At 39.1% G+C, this 20211-nt stretch overlaps 1 protein-coding gene and 1 long non-coding RNA gene across 2 annotated transcripts in view; one reads left to right on the forward strand and one right to left on the reverse strand.

The window, feature by feature from the left end:
• Window positions 1–20211, reverse strand: part of NCKAP5 (NCK associated protein 5) — a 1037899-nt gene that overhangs the window by 916526 nt on the left and 101162 nt on the right. The window lies entirely within an intron of this gene.
• On the forward strand, window positions 12806–19247 carry LOC108637976. Its single transcript, XR_001919460.1, has 2 exons — window positions 12806–13144; window positions 19125–19247. It is a non-coding gene; the product is annotated as an uncharacterized LOC108637976 (long non-coding RNA).

A 20211-nucleotide genomic window follows, 5' to 3' on the forward strand; every position in this document is an offset into this window, starting at 1 on the left:
TCTGACTTGATTTATATCATGGTGTTTAAATATTTAAAAGCTTTTGCAAGGCAGGTTTTCAATCGATTGAAGAATTTAGGTTCCCTTGAGGTTCCAGCATCAGATGTTATCTCAGAAGTCTTAGTTCCAAAGATTTATAATCCAGTCTCTTTCTCCTATTAACCATATATTTCAGCAAGCATCCCATTGGACAAAGCTTGGGGATTTCAGGTTAGCATCTTCATGTGGAATGATTGCAAATAGCACTATCGAATCTGCATTTCCCAATGTCTCATCAATGGGCTCTGGGTCATTCCAGACTTCCGTCTGCTGCCTTGGCAATTTATATGAGACATCTGGGGCTTCTGGGATATCTCAAAGGTTCAGCAAACAGATATTCTGAGTAGAAAGACAGAAACACAATAAACTGAGTGACCACATATAATGTACTAAAGTTAAATCCATGGTCGATAACTCTGAAAATTGTGAATAAACTTTTATATAATACTTTGTAGTTTGAAACACAGTTTTCCTCAATATTCCATTTCATCTTAACTATTAATATAAAAGCAGGCATTATGATGAGGAAGATTTTGTTGGTGAAGAAATAGAGTCACAGAGATGTGGGGTCACTGACTTAGAATACAGACTCAAGTCTGTTGGTTCTTACCAAGGCTATTCCTTCCTCACCATGTTCTTGGACATCCAACAACACTTTGGGGCAAAGCTGGCCCCACACTAGGCTGTCTTCTCTAAAGATTTCAATGCATTTTCAATGTTTCCTTCCATGGCATCTTCCAGGCACATGCCAATACATCAACATGGCCTATAGCACTGCATGGTTTTGGAATCCTATTAGTAATAGCCAAATATACCAACATCTCTGCCTTATCCTTCTCCAAATTTCCCAAGATCAACATAACACAGTGCTTTTGAGGATTCCCTTTTACAGAATATTTAATCTCACCATAGTTTTGCCTAAGAATCCAGTTGTAAAATCTTATACCTCCCTTCTAACCAATAATTTGCATTAATGTTTATTTTATGTTGTATATTCAATAGGTATATTTGTTGCAATGATATCTCTCAGACTTTCAGTGCATCTTTTCCCTGTTTGACAAAGGGCTTTTATGTACTATTAGAATAGTCATAGTTACTAAAGTGCCCAAAAGCTTTGCATTCATGCTAGCCAGTGGTACTCATTCAGAAAAGGATGAAAAAAATAAAGTGTCCTTCATGAACACCCCTGTCTACTGGACCAGCTTTTATCTTGCCAACCCTTAACCCAAGAAAGAAGCAATGACATTTCTCTCTAGTTATCTTGTTATTTTAAATTTTGTCTGTCTTTGCAAGGAGCCTAATGATAGAACTATTTCCAGGTTCTAAAATCAGAGGAAATGAAAATCTGGGATGGAGGAGAAAAATGACCATGCAGGGACAGATTAAAGTTATGGTTGTTGGGCATAAGCATTCAGAAAGAGGGCAATTTTGATGACCTCCTGACAGTGTTTTATCTGGACCACCGGTGTTTCACGTGTAAATAAAACATAGCTTCCATGGATGTTTTTCATCACAGGTTAAACTCCTTTTTAACTTTTTTCCCAAGGGATAATTGACAAGCTAATACTCCTCTTGCCTTGCCCATAGACATTGATCTACTATTCCTTGCCTACTCAGGGCTCCCTCTGCAATACCCAGAAAATGAGGCAAACCTTGCTTACAACCCCTTCAAAGCACTCGTTTTAAGTTTCAAACTTTCAATACCATAAATTATGCTTTAGTTTGAAACGGTAGTTGCTAATAAATTTTTGTTTATTTTTTCCTCTTTATTTCAACTTAGTGTTCATTATGCATAATCTCAACTGAGTAAACTTTTAGAAGTAATTATAACATGCTGTTGTTGTTGTTTAGTCAATAAGTCATGTCTGACTTTTTTGCGACCCCATGGGCTATAGCCCACCAGGCTGCTCTGTCCATGGGACTTCCCAGACAAGAATATTGGGGTGGGTTGCTATTTCCTTCTCCAGGGAATCTTCCCAACCTAGGGGTCAAATTCACGTCTCCTGCATTGGCAGGCAGATTCTTTACCACTGAGCCACCAGGGAAGCCCAATTATAACATAACAACATTAAAAAAAAAAAAAGTCTGCTGTGCAAAAGCTTTTAGGTTTGATTGGTCCCACTTGTTTATTTTTGTTTTTATTTTCATTACTTTAGGAGGTGGGTCATAGAGGATCTTGCTGTGATTTATGTCATAGAATGTTCTATGTTTTCCTCTAGGAGTTTTATAATTTCTGGTCTTACATTTAAGCTTTTAATTCATTTTTAGTTTATCTTTCATATGGTGCTAGAAAGTGTTCTAATTTCATTCTTTTACATGTAGTTGTCCAGTTTTCCCAGCAGCACTTACTGAAGTGCTGCTTCAATAAGCACTTATCTTTGCCTGATTGTATATTCTTGCCTCTTTTGTCAAAAATAAGGTATCCGATTCCATCGGTCTATATTTCTGTTTTTTGTGTGTGTGTATGCCAGTACCATACTGTCTTGATGACTACAGCTTTGTAGTATAGTCTGAAGTTAGAAAGGTTGATTCCTCCAGCTCCATTCTTTCTCTAGATTGCTTGGGCTATTCAAGTCTTTTGTGTTTCCATACAAAGACTTTTTTGTTCTAGTTCTGTGAAAAATGCCATTGGTAATTTTATAGGTATTACATTGAATCTGTAGATTACATTTGGTAGTATAGTCATTTTCACAATAGTGATTTTTCCAACCCAGAAACATGGAATATGTCCCTATCTGCTTATGTTGTCTCTGATTTCTTTCATCAGTGTCTTTTCTGTATACTGCTCTTTTGTCTCCTTGGGTAGGCGTCAGTTCAGTTCAGTTCAGTTGCTCAGTTGTGTCCAACTCTGACCCTATGAATCGCAGCATGCCGACTCTCTGACCCTATGAATCACAGCATGCCAGCCTCCCTGTCCATCACCAACTCCCAGAGTTCACTCAGACTCACGTCCATTGAGTCGGTGATGCCATCCAGCCATCTCATCCTCTGTCATCCCCTTCTCCTCCTGCCCCCAATCCCTCCCAGCATCAGAGTCTTTTCCAATGAGTCAACTCTTCACATGAGGTGGCCAAAGTACTGGAGTTTCAGCTTTAGCATCAGTCTTTCCAAAGAAATCCCAGGGCTGATCTCCTTCAGAATGGAATGGTTGGATCTTCTTGCAGTCCAAGGGACTCTCAAGAGTCTTCTCCAACACCACAGTTCAAAAGCATCAATTCTTCAGCGCTCAGCTTTCTTCACAGTCCAACTCTCACATCCATACATGACCACAGGAAAAACCTTAGCCTTGACTAGATGGACTTAGTTGGCAAAGTAATGTCTCTGCTTTTGAATATGCTATCTAGGTTGGTCATAACTTTCCTTCCAAGGAGTAAGTGTCTTTTAATTTCATGGCTGCAGTCACCATCTGCAGTGATTTTGGAGCCCCCAAAAATAAAGTCTGACACTGTTTCCCCATCTATTTCCCATGAAGTGATGAGACCAGATGCCATGATCTTCGTTTTGTGAATGTTGAGCTTTAAGCCCACTTTTTCACTCTCCCATTTCACTTTCATCAAGAGGCTTTTTAGTTCCTCTTCACTTTCTGCCATAAGGGTGGTATCATCTGCATATCTGAGGTTATTGATATTTCTCCTGGCAATCTTGATTCTAGCTTGTGCTTCTTCCAGTCCAGTGTTTCTCATGATGTACTCTGCATAGAAGTTAAATAAGCAGGATGACAATATACAGCCTTGACATACTCCTTTTCCTATTTGGAACCAGTCTGTTGTTCCATGTCCAGTTCTAACTGTTGCTTCCTGACCTGCATACAGATTTCTCAAGAGGCAGGTCAGGTGTTCTGGTATTCCCATCTCTTCCAGAATTTTCCAGTTTATTGTGATCCACACAGTCAAGGCTTTGGCATAGTCAATAAAGCAGAAGTTAGATGTTTTTCTGGAACTCTCTTGCTTTTTCAATGATCCAGCGGATGCTGGCAATTTGATCTCTGGTTCTTCTGCCTTTTCTAAAACCATCTTGAACATCTGAAAGTTCATGGTTCACATATTGCTAAAGCCTGGCTTGGAGAATTTTGAGCATTACTTTACTAGCGTGTGAGATGAGTACAATTGTGTGGTAGTTTGTGCATTCTTTGGCATTGCCTTTCTTTGGGATTGGAATGAAAACTGACCTTTTCCAGTCCTGTGGCTACTGCTGAGTTTTCCAAATTTATTGGCATATTGACTGCAGCACTTTCAAAGCATCATCTTTCAGGATTTGAAATAGCTCAACTGGAATTCCATCACCTCCACTAGCTTTGTCAGTAGGCTTATTCCTAGGTATTTCAAGACAACCCTCAGAATAGGAAAAATAATAGCAAATAAAATAACTGACAAAGGATTAATTTAAAAAATATATAAGCAGCTCATATAATGCCAGAAAAACAAACAACCTAATCAAAAAATGGGCAAAAGACCTAAACACACATTTCTCAAAAAAAGACATACAGATGGCTAATAAACACATAAAAAGATGCTCAGCATTGCTCATTATTAGAGAAATGAAAATCAAAACAACAACAAGATATCACCTTACACAGGTCAGAATGGCCATCATCAAAAAATCTACAAACAATAAATGTTGGAGAGGTTGTGGAGAAAAGGGAAACCTTTTGTGCTGTTGGTGGGGATGAAATTGATACAGCCACTATGGAAGACAGTACGGAGATTCCTTAAAACACTAGGAATAAAACCACCATATGACCCAGCAATCCCACTACTAGGCATATACCCTGAGGAAACCAAAATTGAAAAAGATACATTGAACCCAATATTCATTGCAGATCTATTTACAATAGCTAGGACACGGAAGCAACCTAGATGTCCATCAACAGATGAATGGATAAAGAAGTTGTCATACATATACACAATGGAATATTAATCAGCCATTAAAAGGGACACATTTGAGTCAGTCTTAATGAGGCAGATGAACCTAGAGCCTATTATACAGAGTAAAGTAAGTCAGAAAGAAAAAAACAATTATTGTATACATATATATATATGGAATCTAGAAAGACAGTACTGATGAACCTATTTGCAGAGCAGCATGGAGACACAGACATTGAGAACAAACTTATGGACATGGCTGGGGGGTGGGGGAAAAGGAGAGGGTGGGAGGTATGTATAGACTAACATGGAAACATACATTACCTTATATAAAATAGATAACAAATGGGAATTTGCTATATGACTCAAGGAACTCAAACTGGGGTTCGATAACAACCTAAAGGGGTGGGATGGGGAGACAGGTGGGAGGGATATTCAAGCGGGAAGGGACATGGGTAAACCTATGGCTGATTCATGCATAGAAATCGATGAAAACTGTAAAGCAATTATCCTTCAATTAAAAATTAATTTAAAAAAGAAAAAAAATTCTGAGAGCAAAGATAAATTCACCCATAATTTCACCATCTCACTGTCTTACTTCTGCCATGTTCATGCACCAAACTACATTTTATATGTAATTTTACATAACTGAAATCATATTTACATGAAATTGTGCATACTTTAAAATTTTACTTGGTTTCATTTGTAAATATTCATTTTTAAACCATACTATAGGCTTTATAATAATCATTTCTAATGCCTATATAATCTTTCTTTAGATTTCTTATAATTAACCTTGCTATCAAACATTAATGTGGCTTTTTATTTTTCTCATTTAAACAATTCTGTGAGGGATATCTTTGCACATATAGATTTTCCAAACTTTGGTTATTTTGTTAGGATTGCTTATTATTCCTTCTCCATCTCTTTTATAAGCTCCGCCTCCACCATCCACTCTTCAACAGTCAGGGTTCTCTTGGGTTTCATGAATAATTCTCTTTCTGTATTCTTCTCATCTGGGTGAAATCATTCACAATCAAGGCCATACTTTCTCTGGGGCCCCAGACCTGTGTCTGTTAACCAGCAAACATATACCCACCAAAACCTCAAATATTTTCACAAGCAGTAAACACTGACTTCTAGAAATTACTCTACTTTCCAGGTGGACATGTAATGGCACCCAGGTAAAGGTACCAAGATTCATCCAATCGCTGAGGTTGGCAACTACACTAGAAATCGCCTCTTTCTCTCTTCTCCGTATCCAACAGGCCTCCAGTCCTCCTCAGCACTGTCTTAGAAGTCTCTTGCACACCTTGGAGTGGTTCTCTTACTGGCTCTCTCGCGGTCACTGCTTTGTTCTAGGTCTTTATCATCTTTTACTTATATAATAATTGTCTGCAATTGATTTCCATGCTGACAATTTACCACTGTAACCCACCTGATCTGAAGCAAAGTTTGTCCAATTAAGTATTTTATTAGTTTTTTCTCTTGCTTATATCATTGTCCAACTTTAGCATGTATCAGAATTACCTGGAGGACTTGTTAAACCAGTTTTCTGGGTCCCACCCTCCAGAATTTTTGATTTAGTAGGTCTGGGGTCAGGCCAGAGAATCTGTGTTTCTAAGAAGTTCCTAGGAGATGCCAAAGCTGCTAGTCTGGGGATGACTCATTGAAATCTGCTAGTCTGTAAAATAATATTGATAATCTAATAACTGACAATCTAATTGTGTACATTTTAAAATTTGGACTCAGTTTACTCATCCAGCCTTACTTGGTAGAGCTGACCAGTGAAAATGACTTTCCTGCCTGCTAAAATTACCAGCTATGCTCATCTCCTAACTGCTTTCAGAATTGCCCCTCCTTGTATATGGTTGCCAGAGTAGCTCTTGCATCCAAGCCTTATTTTTTCTGTTGAGAAATCAGCTGATGATCTTAAGGGAATTCCTTTATGTTATTTGTTGTTTTTCCTTGTTACTTTTCATATTTTATCTTTGTCTTTAATTTTTGTCAGTTTGATTACTATGTGTCTCAGTGTGTTCCTCCTTGAGTTTAACCTGCCTGGGACTCTCTGCGCTTCCTTGACTTGGCTGACTATTTCCTTTCCCAGTTTAGGCAAGTTTTCAGTATTATCTCTTCAGATAATTTTTTGGGTCCTTTCTCTCTCTCTTTTCCTTCTGGGACCCATATATTGCATTTAATGTTGTCCCAGAGGTCTCCTATGTGTGTGCACACTAAGTCACTTCAGTCATGTCTGACTCTGTGACACTATGGACTGTAGTCTGCCAGGCTCATCTGTCCATGGGACTGTCCAGGCAAGAATAATGGAATGGGTTGCCATGCCTCCTCTAGGGGATCTTCCCAACCCAGGAGTCAAACTTGCATCGCTTGCATTGACAGGGAGATTCTTTACCACTGTGCCAGATGGGATGAGGTCTCTTAGGCTGTCTTCTTTTCTCTTCATCCTTTTTGCCTATATTTTGTTTTGGCAGTGATTTCTACCATTTTGTATTCCAGGTCACTTATTCATTCCTCTGCCTCAGTTATTCCTCTATTGATCCCTTTAAGTATACTGTTCATCTCTGTTTATTTGTTCTTTGGTTCTTCTAGGTCTTTGGTAAACATTTCGTGCATCTTCTCCATTCTTTTTCCAAGATCCTGGATCATCTTCCTATCATTATTCTAAATTCTGTTTCTGGAAGGTTGCCTATCTCCACTTCATTTAGCTGTTTTCCTGGGATTTTATCTTGTTCCTTCAACTGAGATATAATCTTCTGCCTTTCCATTTTGATTAACTTTCTATGATTCTGGTTTTCAGTTCTGGAGGCCATGGGATTGTAGTTCCTCTTGCTTCTTCTACCTGCTCTCTGGTGGATGAGGCTAACAGGCTTACACAAGCTTCCTGATGGGAAGGACTGGCAGTGGGTAAAAGTGGCAGGACCATGCTCAGTAAGGCTGTAATCTGATTGTCTGGTGATGGGTAGGGCTGGGCTCCTTCCCTGTTGGTTATTTGACCTGAAGCAACCTAACTCTGGAGCCTATGGTAGGGCTAACAGCAACCTCCAAGAGGGCTTACACCAAGGGGCACCTCCCAGGATTGCTGCTGCCAGTGCTCCTATCCCCATGGTGAGCCACTGCTGACCCATGCTTCTGAAAGAGAACCTCCAACACTAGCAGGTAGGTCTGGTTCACTCTCCTGTGAAGTCACTGCTCCTTTCCCCTGGGTTTTGGTGCACACAAGATTTTGTTTGTGCCCTCCAAGAGTGTTTCTCCCACCACGGTAAGGGATTTGATTTTGTTGTGATTGTACCCTTCCTACCATCCTGCTGCAGCTTCTTTGTTTTTAGGTGTGGGGTATCTTTTTTGGGGGGTGTCTAGCACACTCCTGTCAATGGTTGTTCACCAGCTAGTTGCAATTTTGGTGCTCTCACAGGAGGAGATGAGTGCACGTTCTTCTATTCTACCACCTTGAACCTAGTTAGCACAAGTTTTCTTTTTCTGTTGTCAAATAACTAAATGAAATCACAAACTTAAATATGCATGGAGACCAAGTAGGAAGTCAAGAATGCATGAAACAAGAGAATGACAACATGAAGAGAGTTCTATTTAAAGGTTCAGCCTCTCCCCAGCTCTTGACTGTTACTATCCTCAGGAAACTATTGTTAAGACTTCTGATGTTTTTCAAAAGAGGCCAGAAATTCAGATTTCTAAGCAAAATCTCCAGATACTTAGATATGTGCAATGGATTCAAAAAATTTTCAACAATGAAACCATATGATGCTGAACTCAGCCCAAGGCCTGTAAGTTTGCAACGTAGAATTGCAATGCAATGTCAGTTCCTCAATGCAGCTTCCCTAGTATGCATGCTACCCACAACCATGCTCTCAATGTGCACAGAGTGCACACATGTACACACACATACAGCCTTAGTGATGCTGTCCTTTCTGATCTTATGACACTTGGTTAAAGTTTATATGAAAGCATTTATTTCAATTAAAATGTCTGTACAAGTATTAGCCTTTACTACAATGCAGCTCAAGAACAGAAACTAGATCTGACACTTTATTCTTACTTCCAAATGCAGTGTACCTAAGAAATAGGTATGAAGGTGCTCTTGTTTCTTCATACAGAAATAAACAAGACAGACTGAACGAACAGCTAAGTGTAAACTCTTTTATGACATGGCAAACAGCATTTTGCTTCACATACCATAACTGCCCTTTTTGGACTTTCTCAGTTTGACATGTTAGATTTCTCACAATGAAACACCTAGCGTTCAGCCACACTTTCAACAGATGTACAGAAAAATATTGGTCTAAGTCATCTAATATAAATACTGGATGTATTTGGATCAAGCAGCATTATCTTGGTGTGTCTTTCAAGAGGGAAATGATGGGTGTGATTCATGACAATGACTAAAGGCATCAGTATTCCCTTATCATAACTCCAGGTAATCTTTCACAAGCATGCAATTAATCACAGTGTTTGGAAATGGGAAGATTTATGCATCAATCCAAGAGCCAGCTGTCTTCTATCTATTTAATAATTTTAAAAAATCTTCCCAAACAAAAACAACAAGAAAAAAAAACAACACTCTGTAGTATGCCTGACAGAAAGGAAATCAAACCAGAAAGTTTTTTCTTTAGCATTCTTTGGTTCTGGAGTTGTCTAGTTCCTAGGCCTATGTGTGTTTTGACAATCATCAAATATAAAACTAAAATTGAATTTAACTGGTTTCTTGAGCCCTGAAGGTTTTTTCCTAATAAGGAAAAGGTATTGCCAATGGTGCCCTTTGATTCATACTTTCAGTGTAAATAAAACTCATTGCAGAGAGTAATGCAAAGTCAGGTTTCTCTTTCATCTCGACTAAGCATTAAACCATGGGGAAATAAAAAACACTTTAAGATAACTGATTTTCTTTAATTATAAAGTGTAACTTCATAACCTGTAAGGCTTTTATTAGCCAAGGTCCATCCATTCTAATCAGGCTGCCCTCACACTGGAAAGTTTCACACCTGCGTAATTAAAACTTCTGATTCTGCTGACAGCATCCCACAGTTTCCAGAGGCCTTATCAAGTAATCAAGCAACATATGATAGCCCTATATCCTGCTTTCTGTGCCCTTACATTTTAATAGAGGAGTTAATCTCTACTGTTTTAGCTTGCTCTTCATATATTCTTCTCCTAGAGCCAATGATATTAATCAATATAAAAGAAGAAAAAATAAATTACCAGGTAAAATTATATTTTAAAGTGTTTAGATAGAGTCATCCATCTTTAGTTCACCTTTTCCCACTCACACTGACTATCCTTCATGATCATATATAGCACAGTGATTTTTACATTATGGATGAAGATTTTCTTTAGGAAAATACATCTGATTTCCCAGATCCTCCAATATAAAGTGCTTAAAGAAAAAAGGTAGTAGCTGAGGATGTTATTATAATTACCTGTTCTATTTCTGAACACCTTCCCATCATGAGCTAGACATAAGACTGGAATTCATATCAAGGTTCCCTATTTGAAATTGCCACAACCACAAAAGAATCTACTCAGTCTTTCTCTGTTCAACCTTTTTTTAAATTCTCTTCTCTTTTTCTGTTGGTCAGTTTCAATATGCTCCTGAAGCATGTTTTTAATCATGATTTCTCCCTTATGGAGAAAATTTAAGGTTGATTTTAACTACTCTGTACATTTTTTTCCAAAGCTGTTGAGCAATATGACCCTAATTTTACTTCCTCAGAAGAGGAAAAGAGAGGAACATTGGCCCTGAGCCCAGGTGTCCTGACCCAGCAGCCTGACTAGCTGACTGCTCCTGTTATAATCTCAAGGTCAAGGAACTCTGGCTATTGCCCTTAGCACGCAATTGGAGAGCTGTACCCTCTCCCTTTGATAAAATCTTCTTGATGATTTATTTTTATTTCAGCTTAGACATTCTATTCTATCTATTTCAGGAAGACCAAGTTGCTGTTTGTGTTTTTATACATCTTCCAATTAAATACTGAGTTTTTAATGACATGACAGTGTTTTCCCATAGACATGCTCCTATTTCTCAGTTTCACATGGATCTACATTATAACTTTAAAACATAAAGGGAAAAGTTAAGCCTGTGCAAAAAGAACCAAATCTTCAGAATGTGGCTTCAAACTTTTTCTTTCTTTTCTATCACAATGAATCATGAATCACTTGACCCTAATCATGCCAGCAAGTCCTCTGCAGTTTGTTCATACCGGTAGCTCATTTTGTACCATTATATGTATTCCCAATAAATATTCCTGACACATTTCCTTGCATTTTTCTAGAAATATCATTTGATAATGAACTCCTTGAGGTCAATGACCTTTGCTTTCTTTAAAATTTCCTTCACCAGACATCAGCACAATTCTGGATTTGGAGTCAGTAATTCCACCATTTATTAGAACTATGACCTTGATACTTTCACAATCCCACAGAGGCTGGTTTCTTGTCATTACATGGGGATGATCATGCCACTTGTCCTGTTACCTCAAAAGCCAGGATAATGGGTGATGGTCCCATAAAGTAGAATCTGCCAGGCCACTTTTCAAACCACCAGGGCTCACACAGATGCTCTAAAAATCATCTGAGTAAGTACTACTGTCTCACAAACTAGCAAATATTTAAGATAAGTCATACAAGACAGTGGTTTCACCACTCAGACCGTGGTCAACTAAAATGCATTTTAAGTTTTCATCTTTTTCTATCCTCATGAATACTGGAGTTTTAAACACAAATGCAGAAGGATCAGGGAGACCAAAAATGTAAAAAGAAGACCTAGCATAAGATTATGTAAGGTGTGCTGGGGACTGTAGTAAACTGGAGAGTCCATGTCTTCCTAAAGTGTGGCACTGACACCGGGTCCAATTAATTGTACCACGCAGAAAGGTAAGCCGAATATTTTAAGAAAAGCAGCAATCCATATTTCTGTAAGCAAAATACCCAGAGTTTTTATTGTTGGCCTTTCATTCAGTTATTAAATGTATAATGGTCAAATTCATCATTGATAGATTTGCCCCATGGATCACAAGAGTTTGCAATCTCCGTTGCAAGGCTTTCAACAACCAAGTTTGCCTGGATAACCAAGAAATAACTCTAAACTCTAGTAAGAACTCATTCTGAACTAATATTTTAAGGGAATATTCAAAAGAAGCATAAGGCCTAGTCCTTGTTATCAAAGCAGAAGAACTAATAATTATTAAGTGCCTAACATTTACTTTGCAAAAGTAAATAGTTTGCTTTAATATAATCTTTATGAACTTACCAAGTGGTTACTATCACACTCATTCTACTGATGAATTAACCTTAAGGTACAAGGAGTGACTTGCCCAAGAGAACATGGCATTAACCAGTTAGTGGCAGAATAATAATTTTGGCTTCATTCTGGCTATTGCAAAAGCTTAAGTACTTCTACAATGAGAAGGAACTGAATCAAACATTAAAGTCCTAGGGGATAACTGCAGTTTAAGTTCAATGGTGGAGACACTTTGATGAGGCTTTAGAGAAAAGAAAGAAAGAATACAATGATGAGAAATATGATACTCTCAAGACATATAGGAGGATTGGAGCCTTGGGTTGTTAAGATTTGGATGAATGGAGGAGAAGGAGAAGGAAAAGTATGAATGAAAGCCTGGGTGAATATGAATAACTTACCAGGTTCTAATATCCTAAATCAAGCCTCTCTTTCTCCCCCATTCTCTTTCTCTCACACATGTACATGAACGTCCTTAGGCTTCAATTAAGCAATGTCTGTTGGTTTTGCTTGCCTCATTGTTTCCCCATCTTTTGGTAACATCACACTTTCATGGTCTTTCCTTTGCAGAACAGACCTGTTATTATTCTTCATTAACGCTGTAGCAAGAGCCCTCTGCACAAGGGCATGCTCAGATATGCTAATCTAGGAAGTGAAAGGGAGTCAACTCCCAGAGGCAGCACAGGGCTACTGGTGTACCTTCTATGCCTTGTGTAGACAGCACTGCTCTTCAGAAGGCACCAGACAGGTGGACCACCCGTAGCTCACAATGGTGGCCAGTTCATGAACACACCTTTGCATGGTTGTCCTCTCCTCTGACTCACCCTTGCTTGTCCCCCTACTGCTGCTCCCTGGAAACACTTCTCAAATGAGCTGCCTGTTACAAGTTCTTATTTATGCTCTGCCTTGGAGAAAACCCAAGTGAGGACAGTTCTTCATACTGAGATGCCGAAACTGCTCTCTGCCCATCCTTCCCAAGGTGAGATTATGCAACTTTCACTCTGTTACTTATCTATACTGTGTGTGTGTGTGTTAGTCTCTCAGCTGTGTCCAACTCTTTGCGACCCCATGGTCTGTAGCCTGCCATGCTCCTCTGTCCGTGTAATTTTCCAGGCAAGAATACTGGAGTGGATTGCATTTTCTACTCCAGGGGATCTTCTCAACCCAGGGGAAAGATATCGCTTATGTCTCCTACATTGGCAGGCACCACCTGGGAAGCCCCAGTCTATCCTCCACTCATCTAATAACATTCTTGCTCCACTTGTATATTGCAGCTGGCATCCATTTCTGTTCCTTTCCACCAAATAACTTTATATATTTATAGGTTTATTTTAAGTGGACCCATATTATATCTTTGAATAATAGGAGGAAAGTTGTACATATATACAAACATACGAATCTTGCTAGTGATCAGTGTGGTTATTACTTTAGATGGCAAGAAATTCTGAAACATCTGACAGTATTATTAAGTTGCTCTTAAAAAACGAACATTATGGATGAGCTGTACAGTCATCTGGCAAATGATTCATGGTGTTTCTGCCAATGCCCACACCTGGCATGTTGAAGTGCTGAAATCCAGCATTTCCCTGACGAGTGCCTGGGCATCTAAAAGTAAGACTCCATATGATTGTATGCCTTCTCTATTAGCTCCCCCACCATATTCTGAAATCATTACCTTCTGTTGTTTCTCACTTAAGGACCACTCCCATGATAGAGTAATCTTTGGAGGAAAACACAAGTTGCTTTTTACTTTTCCAGGTAAGGAACTGGAGAACAGATGCAAGATTCAAATACATGGTTTCCCGAAACTCTTTTTATCCACTAAATCATACAGCTTTCCAGTACCACTTGAAATAAACAGGCTAGATTCCTATTAAGTCCAAGTATATCTATCATCCATTCAGTTATCTAGCTATCGTCCTACTTTCTTCCTATCATCTGTTTTCTACCTAACTACTAAGTGATTCCAAATACACACGTGTCCTGAAAAGTGGCCATTTTTCTAAAATCTGCGTCTGAAATTGCAAATAGAACAATCTACATTACTCGGGTGCATCTGGTACTTGTTAATTCATAATCTGTTGTATCTTTTATTGTCATGATTTCTCCAGATGTGTGAGTCTAACTCATAAGTTAATATATTACATAAACTACACTAAAGAACTGTTGAAACAGAGTTGAGACTCCTGGACTCACAGCACTCCTCCATACAGGAGCAGTTTAAGTCTAGCTGACCAGATGCCAAGGAGATCATAAAAATCCACTGACCAAGAAACTTGCAAATGAGTCCAAGATGCCCCTCCCCCTGCTCGGGGATGGAGTGGGGTGTGTTTTACACTCTGTTGAATTTATAAAAAGAAAAAAAATGCTAAGAAAAATCCAATGCTTAACCAAAGATGAATAACTGTTTCAGAATTCTGTTAATACTCCACACAGTAATGGGCCTTTTATCTCCTAAAATAGAATCCTGAACAAGGGGTTTGCTTTTAAACAATGCTTTAAAATAGAACTTGCCGTTTGGAAAGTTTCTTAAGATTTTCTAGAACAGTGGCTTCCAAATGCAGCCCATCATTAAAATCACTCAGCGGGGCTGTCAATTTAAAAAAAAAAAAAGAAGAAGAAGAAGAAGAATATTCCAGGGTCCCACAGCAAACCTACTGAAGCAGAATCTCTGGCAGGTAAGAACAAGTTTCCCTGGTGATTCTGATATTCAGCCAGGTTTGAAAACCATGCATGACTAGAGTCTCGAGTCTGAACATTAAATATTGCCTTAGCAGTTAAAATTTTAGTGCCTGTGATTATAACTTTATTCTATTAATTTCCTTTGGATTTATGTTTTGGAAGAAAAACCTGGATGGGAGATCACTGGACCAATATTGTGCCCAAATCCTCCATTTTGAAAAAGCCCTTCAAAAAGTTTAAATAAAGACTTTCAACAATAATTTGATCCTTGATTACTGTAGTTCTGATAGCTCTTCTGTGGGGGACAGGCCCCAGGGAGGGGGAAGATGTGAAGTTATTTCCAACCTGGCTGAATCATTGGGATTGAGTCACAAAGCTGGAAAGTACGAGGAGAGACCATCTGGCTTTGTCCCTGTCTTCATGTGGTTGTGATTTGCTTCTAGGAATTTCAAGGCAGGGAGAGTTCACATCTTGTGTTTCGTATCTCAACAGTGAATAAATTCTTCCCTAGGGGCACTTGGTGCAGCTAGGAAGCTGGCATGTCCCCACCCCAAATGAACAGTAAAAGATGATTTTTTTTCCCTAACCTCTCCCTAATGTATCCCCTAGAACCAAAAAACTACGCTTAAAATAACATGAAAGGATGGATTATAATCCAAACATAAGCATTTCACCATAAAGAGAACCACAGACTGAATCAGGATATCGAGATAGAAGTTCCAACATTGCCACTAACAAAAATAGCCAAGTCAGGCTAATCATAAATACCCTTACGTTTTCATTTCTCCATCTTCAAATTGAAGAAATTAAACCCCTTCTGGCTTGATGTGGTACATGTCTATCAGGCTATCACTTATTTAATCCCTCCTGGAGGCCTTCAGTGTACCACTCAACGGCTACGTACTGGGTAAAAGCAGGAAATAATAAGACAAACATGCTCCCTGACCACAAACAGTTTATAGTCATAAGGAAAACAGACAAATAATGAACAGTGACTATGTAATTACATTGATACTATTTCTGAGGAGGAAAAGAAAGATGGTGAGGCACTCTAAAGGAACTATTTAGGCTGGAATCTTTCCTACCCTGGACAGCACACCTGGCCCTTTAAATCACTGAAGTGTGGAAAGGCAGATGGCTGTGCATTCCAGGAACTCTCCAAATGAACTGATTTACCCATGAGAATGAAACTGATCAGTCTTATCAGATTTTGGCAACTTCTAGATAACTGTAGACATATACTTTGTAAGGAAGTATCCACACTTTGCTTGCAGGGCTATGTAGCTATGTAAATATCTTCTATGAAAACCAACACGGTCTCTAAACTTTAAAGACAAAAGATGTGACCTCAGTGTCAACATTATCCCTTGGCTAGGAATTAACGGCAAGGTCAAAGTCATAAACTAAGGCCCATTAACTTCACTTAGCAAAAATGTTTCATGGCCACAAAATAAACTACTAACATTGGCTCTTCTCCCAAACATGAGATGATTGTAAAGGAACCCAAGAGCATATGGAAAGCTTGGTGAAATTTATCTCCAGTCATGGAAAACATCTACTGTGGTATCCTACTTGCTAAATATTGGGGTGGTAGGGTTAACCCAAACTTAATAAATTCCATTAACAAAACATTAGTGTACACCAGATCACATTTGTAACCTCAATTATGTCTTTAAGTCAGCTGCCACATAAGATATACCCTCACAACTATGTGCAGTAGATGGGGTGATCTATCCATCTGAAAGAAGAAAACTGTGGGCTAAAGAAGTGATTGAATCACTTCCAAGTTATGTAGCTAATTGGCAAACATGCAGACATATGTGTCCATACACACACACATACAGACACCATATGTCTCTATGTCAAAAGGCTGCTATATAGACACTGTGCTAGGCTGCTTCAGTCATGTCCGACTCTTTGCGACACTATGGACAGTCCACCAGGCCCCTCTGTCCATAGGATTCTCCAGGCAAGAATATTGGAGTGGGTTGCCATGTGCTCCTCCAGGGATCGTTCCACCCAGGGATCAAACTCAAGTCCCTTACATCTCCTGCTTTGGCAGGCAGGTTCTTTACCACTAGAGCCACTTGGGAAGTCCACATAGACACTAATAGTGATGAAGTCCAAAAACAACAGATGACATGGAAGAAAACACATAGACTAGATTACACAGAAGATACACGGAATGGAATAGACCACAGCTAGTCTCTAATCATCCTGTAAAAGTCCACTGTATTCTTTCTCAGGAAGCTGAGCTGCCGGTGACTATACTAAATGCCAAAGTAGGTAAACATCACACATCTTGTTTGCTTTTCAAGAAAAAGATCTTAGGGCAGGTCCCTCAGTCCTTGGTCTAATTTCACTTGAAATCTTTCATTATTATTGTTGCTGTTGCTATAAGCAGCAGCATCATTAACATGATTTTTTTTTTTCTCTTTTGGAAGGGAAACTCAAACTCCAATAACATGTGATAATGATGATAAACACTTGTCTGTCACCTGAGGTACATTCTCGGCAATCCTTCATATGCTTACCTGTAATTTAATGTTCTAATGCTCTTAAACATACCATCAGAGAATCAGAAACTACAGATGGGTTAGTGTTCAACACATGTTAATACAGAACTCAGATTCAATCAGCTGAATTGACCTCACTAGGTTAACAAAATTTTTTATTCTATAACAAGTTGAGTAGCGAACTTTTAAAAATCTTTTCCTCTCAGCAATTACACAAAAAGCCCAAACCTTGATGTAGTTAAATAGGGTCAGGCATTATGAAGAACTTATTTTGGTTCTGGTAAGAACAATTTCATAATCTATTCACTGGAATCATTGATAGACACCAGTTCATTCAATAGGTCATTGTGTTTCCTGTAATTCAGTCTTCCCACACTTTTTCACAAGTGCAGTCATTGACTGGGCCCCACTTCGAGGAAGACAAACGCTTGAAGAAACAATAACCACAGCTTTTATCAACTGGACCCTGGAAAACACAGCCCAGCAGCACACTGCAGGGGTAAAAGGCAGTGCCCTGACCTGCGTCTTTGAAAGCAGGGCTTATAAATAGCCCAGGGCACTTTCCTGTTTGGAGAACTCAGTAACAGCTGTTCATAGCACACATTTCTTTCATACTTCCCTCCCTGCCACAAAGAAAATACAAACTAAAACTGGATGAAGGAATGGACATTATTCAACGTTAATGTGCCTTCAAAAATAGCACAGGAAGAGTCATAGACACAATGCAGGGAAAACGAGGAAAATCTAGGAGGAGTAGAGAGAGTAGAGAGGAGACACTTTTAAGTAACGAGAAATTTAAACTAAATGGGAAGGCAAGACAAAAAGGGCAGGATTTGTAAAGGTTGCCTCTCAGAAGTGATATGAAAAGGGCACTGTAGCAGAAATTAGAAAAATCAAGGCTTTTGTTGGTGCTGATGGGAATTACTCATGCCCCCACTCTTGTGCATGCCCCCAAACATCTCCAGGTCTCTTCCATAAAATGGGCAGAGGGTAAAAGAGACAGAGCTGGACAGCCTGTAAGAATTCCCTCTAATTCCAAAAATGTTATATTGTATGAACCTATAGAGAATGTTGGCTAGTGGGGGGAGGAGCTGGAAGGAATTCTGGATTCACTTGCCAAATACATAAGTTCCTGTCCCCTTGGGAAGGGAATTAAGGGATTTGAAGATGAGGAAGACTGAAGCACATCCAGGTTCACGGTCATTGCTTTGCTCCTCCTAGGACGGCTGCTTAAATGGATAAGAAAGCTGTCCTCAACCTCCTGGCTATAGCAGCAGCACCAAGGGAGCCCACAGTCTAATTCTCAGAGATCCATAACCATAAAATTCCCTTCTATCTTCTCTGGTGCCCAAATGAATGTTCCTCCCCAGGGCTCGCAAATTCCAGATGGCAGAATGCACACCCTTTGACTAGAGGCCACACAGCCTGTGGGTAAAGAGCACAGGTGCTGGGCTCAGACAGATCTGTACTCTATACTCTGCCGAGTACCAGATCCATGACCTTTGGTAAACTGCTTAATATTTCTCTGACCTTCAGCTATTGTTGTTGCTCCTTTTAATTTTCCGAAATGGAGACAGAAATGCAGTTATAAGCTTTAAATGTAGCTATCAAGTGCACAACAACAGGGTTAAACACTCAATAGACATTATCTTCTAGTATTTGTTAACATTATTTTTACAGAGCATTTTACTTATTTAGCTTGAAGAAATGTTTGTGTTTTGTGTGTGTGTGTTTTGTTTTGTTTTTTGGTCTGTTTTCCAGGTCTTTTGACCTCCTGAATCACCCTAACACCTTCCATGGGAAAAAGAAAGTCTTCTAGCATGGGATGGTCAAGCAGCAGTTGACTGCACATTGACTTGAGCTCTATTAAAAAGGCAAAAATCAGGTTGTAAGTCTCTAATGTGGACCACTTAGTGCTCGACAAGTCACTTCAGTCGTGCTCGACTCTTTGCGACACTTTAGATTGTAGCCCACCAGGCTCCTCTGTCCATGGGATTCTCCCAGCAAGAATACTGGAGTGGATTGCCATGCCTTCCTCCATGGGATCTTGCTAAACCAAGGAATTGGAACCCAAGTCTCTTATGTCTCCTGCACTGGCAGGTGGGTTCTTTACCACCAGTGACATCTGGGAAGCCCTGGTCCACTTAGTGAGTAAATCTAAACATTTGAAACTGGGACTCCAAGTTTATGGTTAGATTTCCCTAGGGCAACAGATGCATTTTGCTATCCACCTAGACATGCAAAGTGTTTCCCTTACCTCTCACCCCTCTCATCATGAAAAGGAACATACACCTGTATGTTGGGAGTGTCATCAGATGGGATATTTCCTCTATTACTTCTGCTTCTGTGAAATGTGCTGAGAAATCAGTCAATAATATATGGAAACTATAGGTATAAATGCTCATCTAAAGTCAGGATCCTAACGTTTATGCCTACTTTTTCTGTAGATATGAGGTTAGATCATCTGAAACGGCTCTCAAAAGACAAATCATCTTACATGAAAGAAAGACATTTTAAGAAATTAGTCTATGTTCAGGGAGATAAAAATTAAAAATGGGTTACAAAGGGGATCTTTCTGGGGAGACGTGGGAGAAAAAAACAATCATCCCTCCAGAAGGACTCATGAAAGTTCTCATATGAAAGCAAGGCTTTGGTAGTACTGTATTTTTAGTCATCTTCACTCCTAACTCACATTGATATGGTCATTCTACAGCAAAGTAGAATCAGAGAATTTTAAAGTAGCAAGAAAGAAACCAAACAAAATCTTTAGTTGAATATCTTCCTTTTACTTTCCCAGGTAACTACAGCTGAGCTTTAAACAACACTGGTTTGAACTGCATGAGTTTTT

The sequence above is a fragment of the Capra hircus genome, chromosome 2, assembly GCF_001704415.2.
Source record: "Capra hircus breed San Clemente chromosome 2, ASM170441v1, whole genome shotgun sequence".
Lineage (NCBI taxonomy): Eukaryota > Metazoa > Chordata > Mammalia > Artiodactyla > Bovidae > Capra > Capra hircus.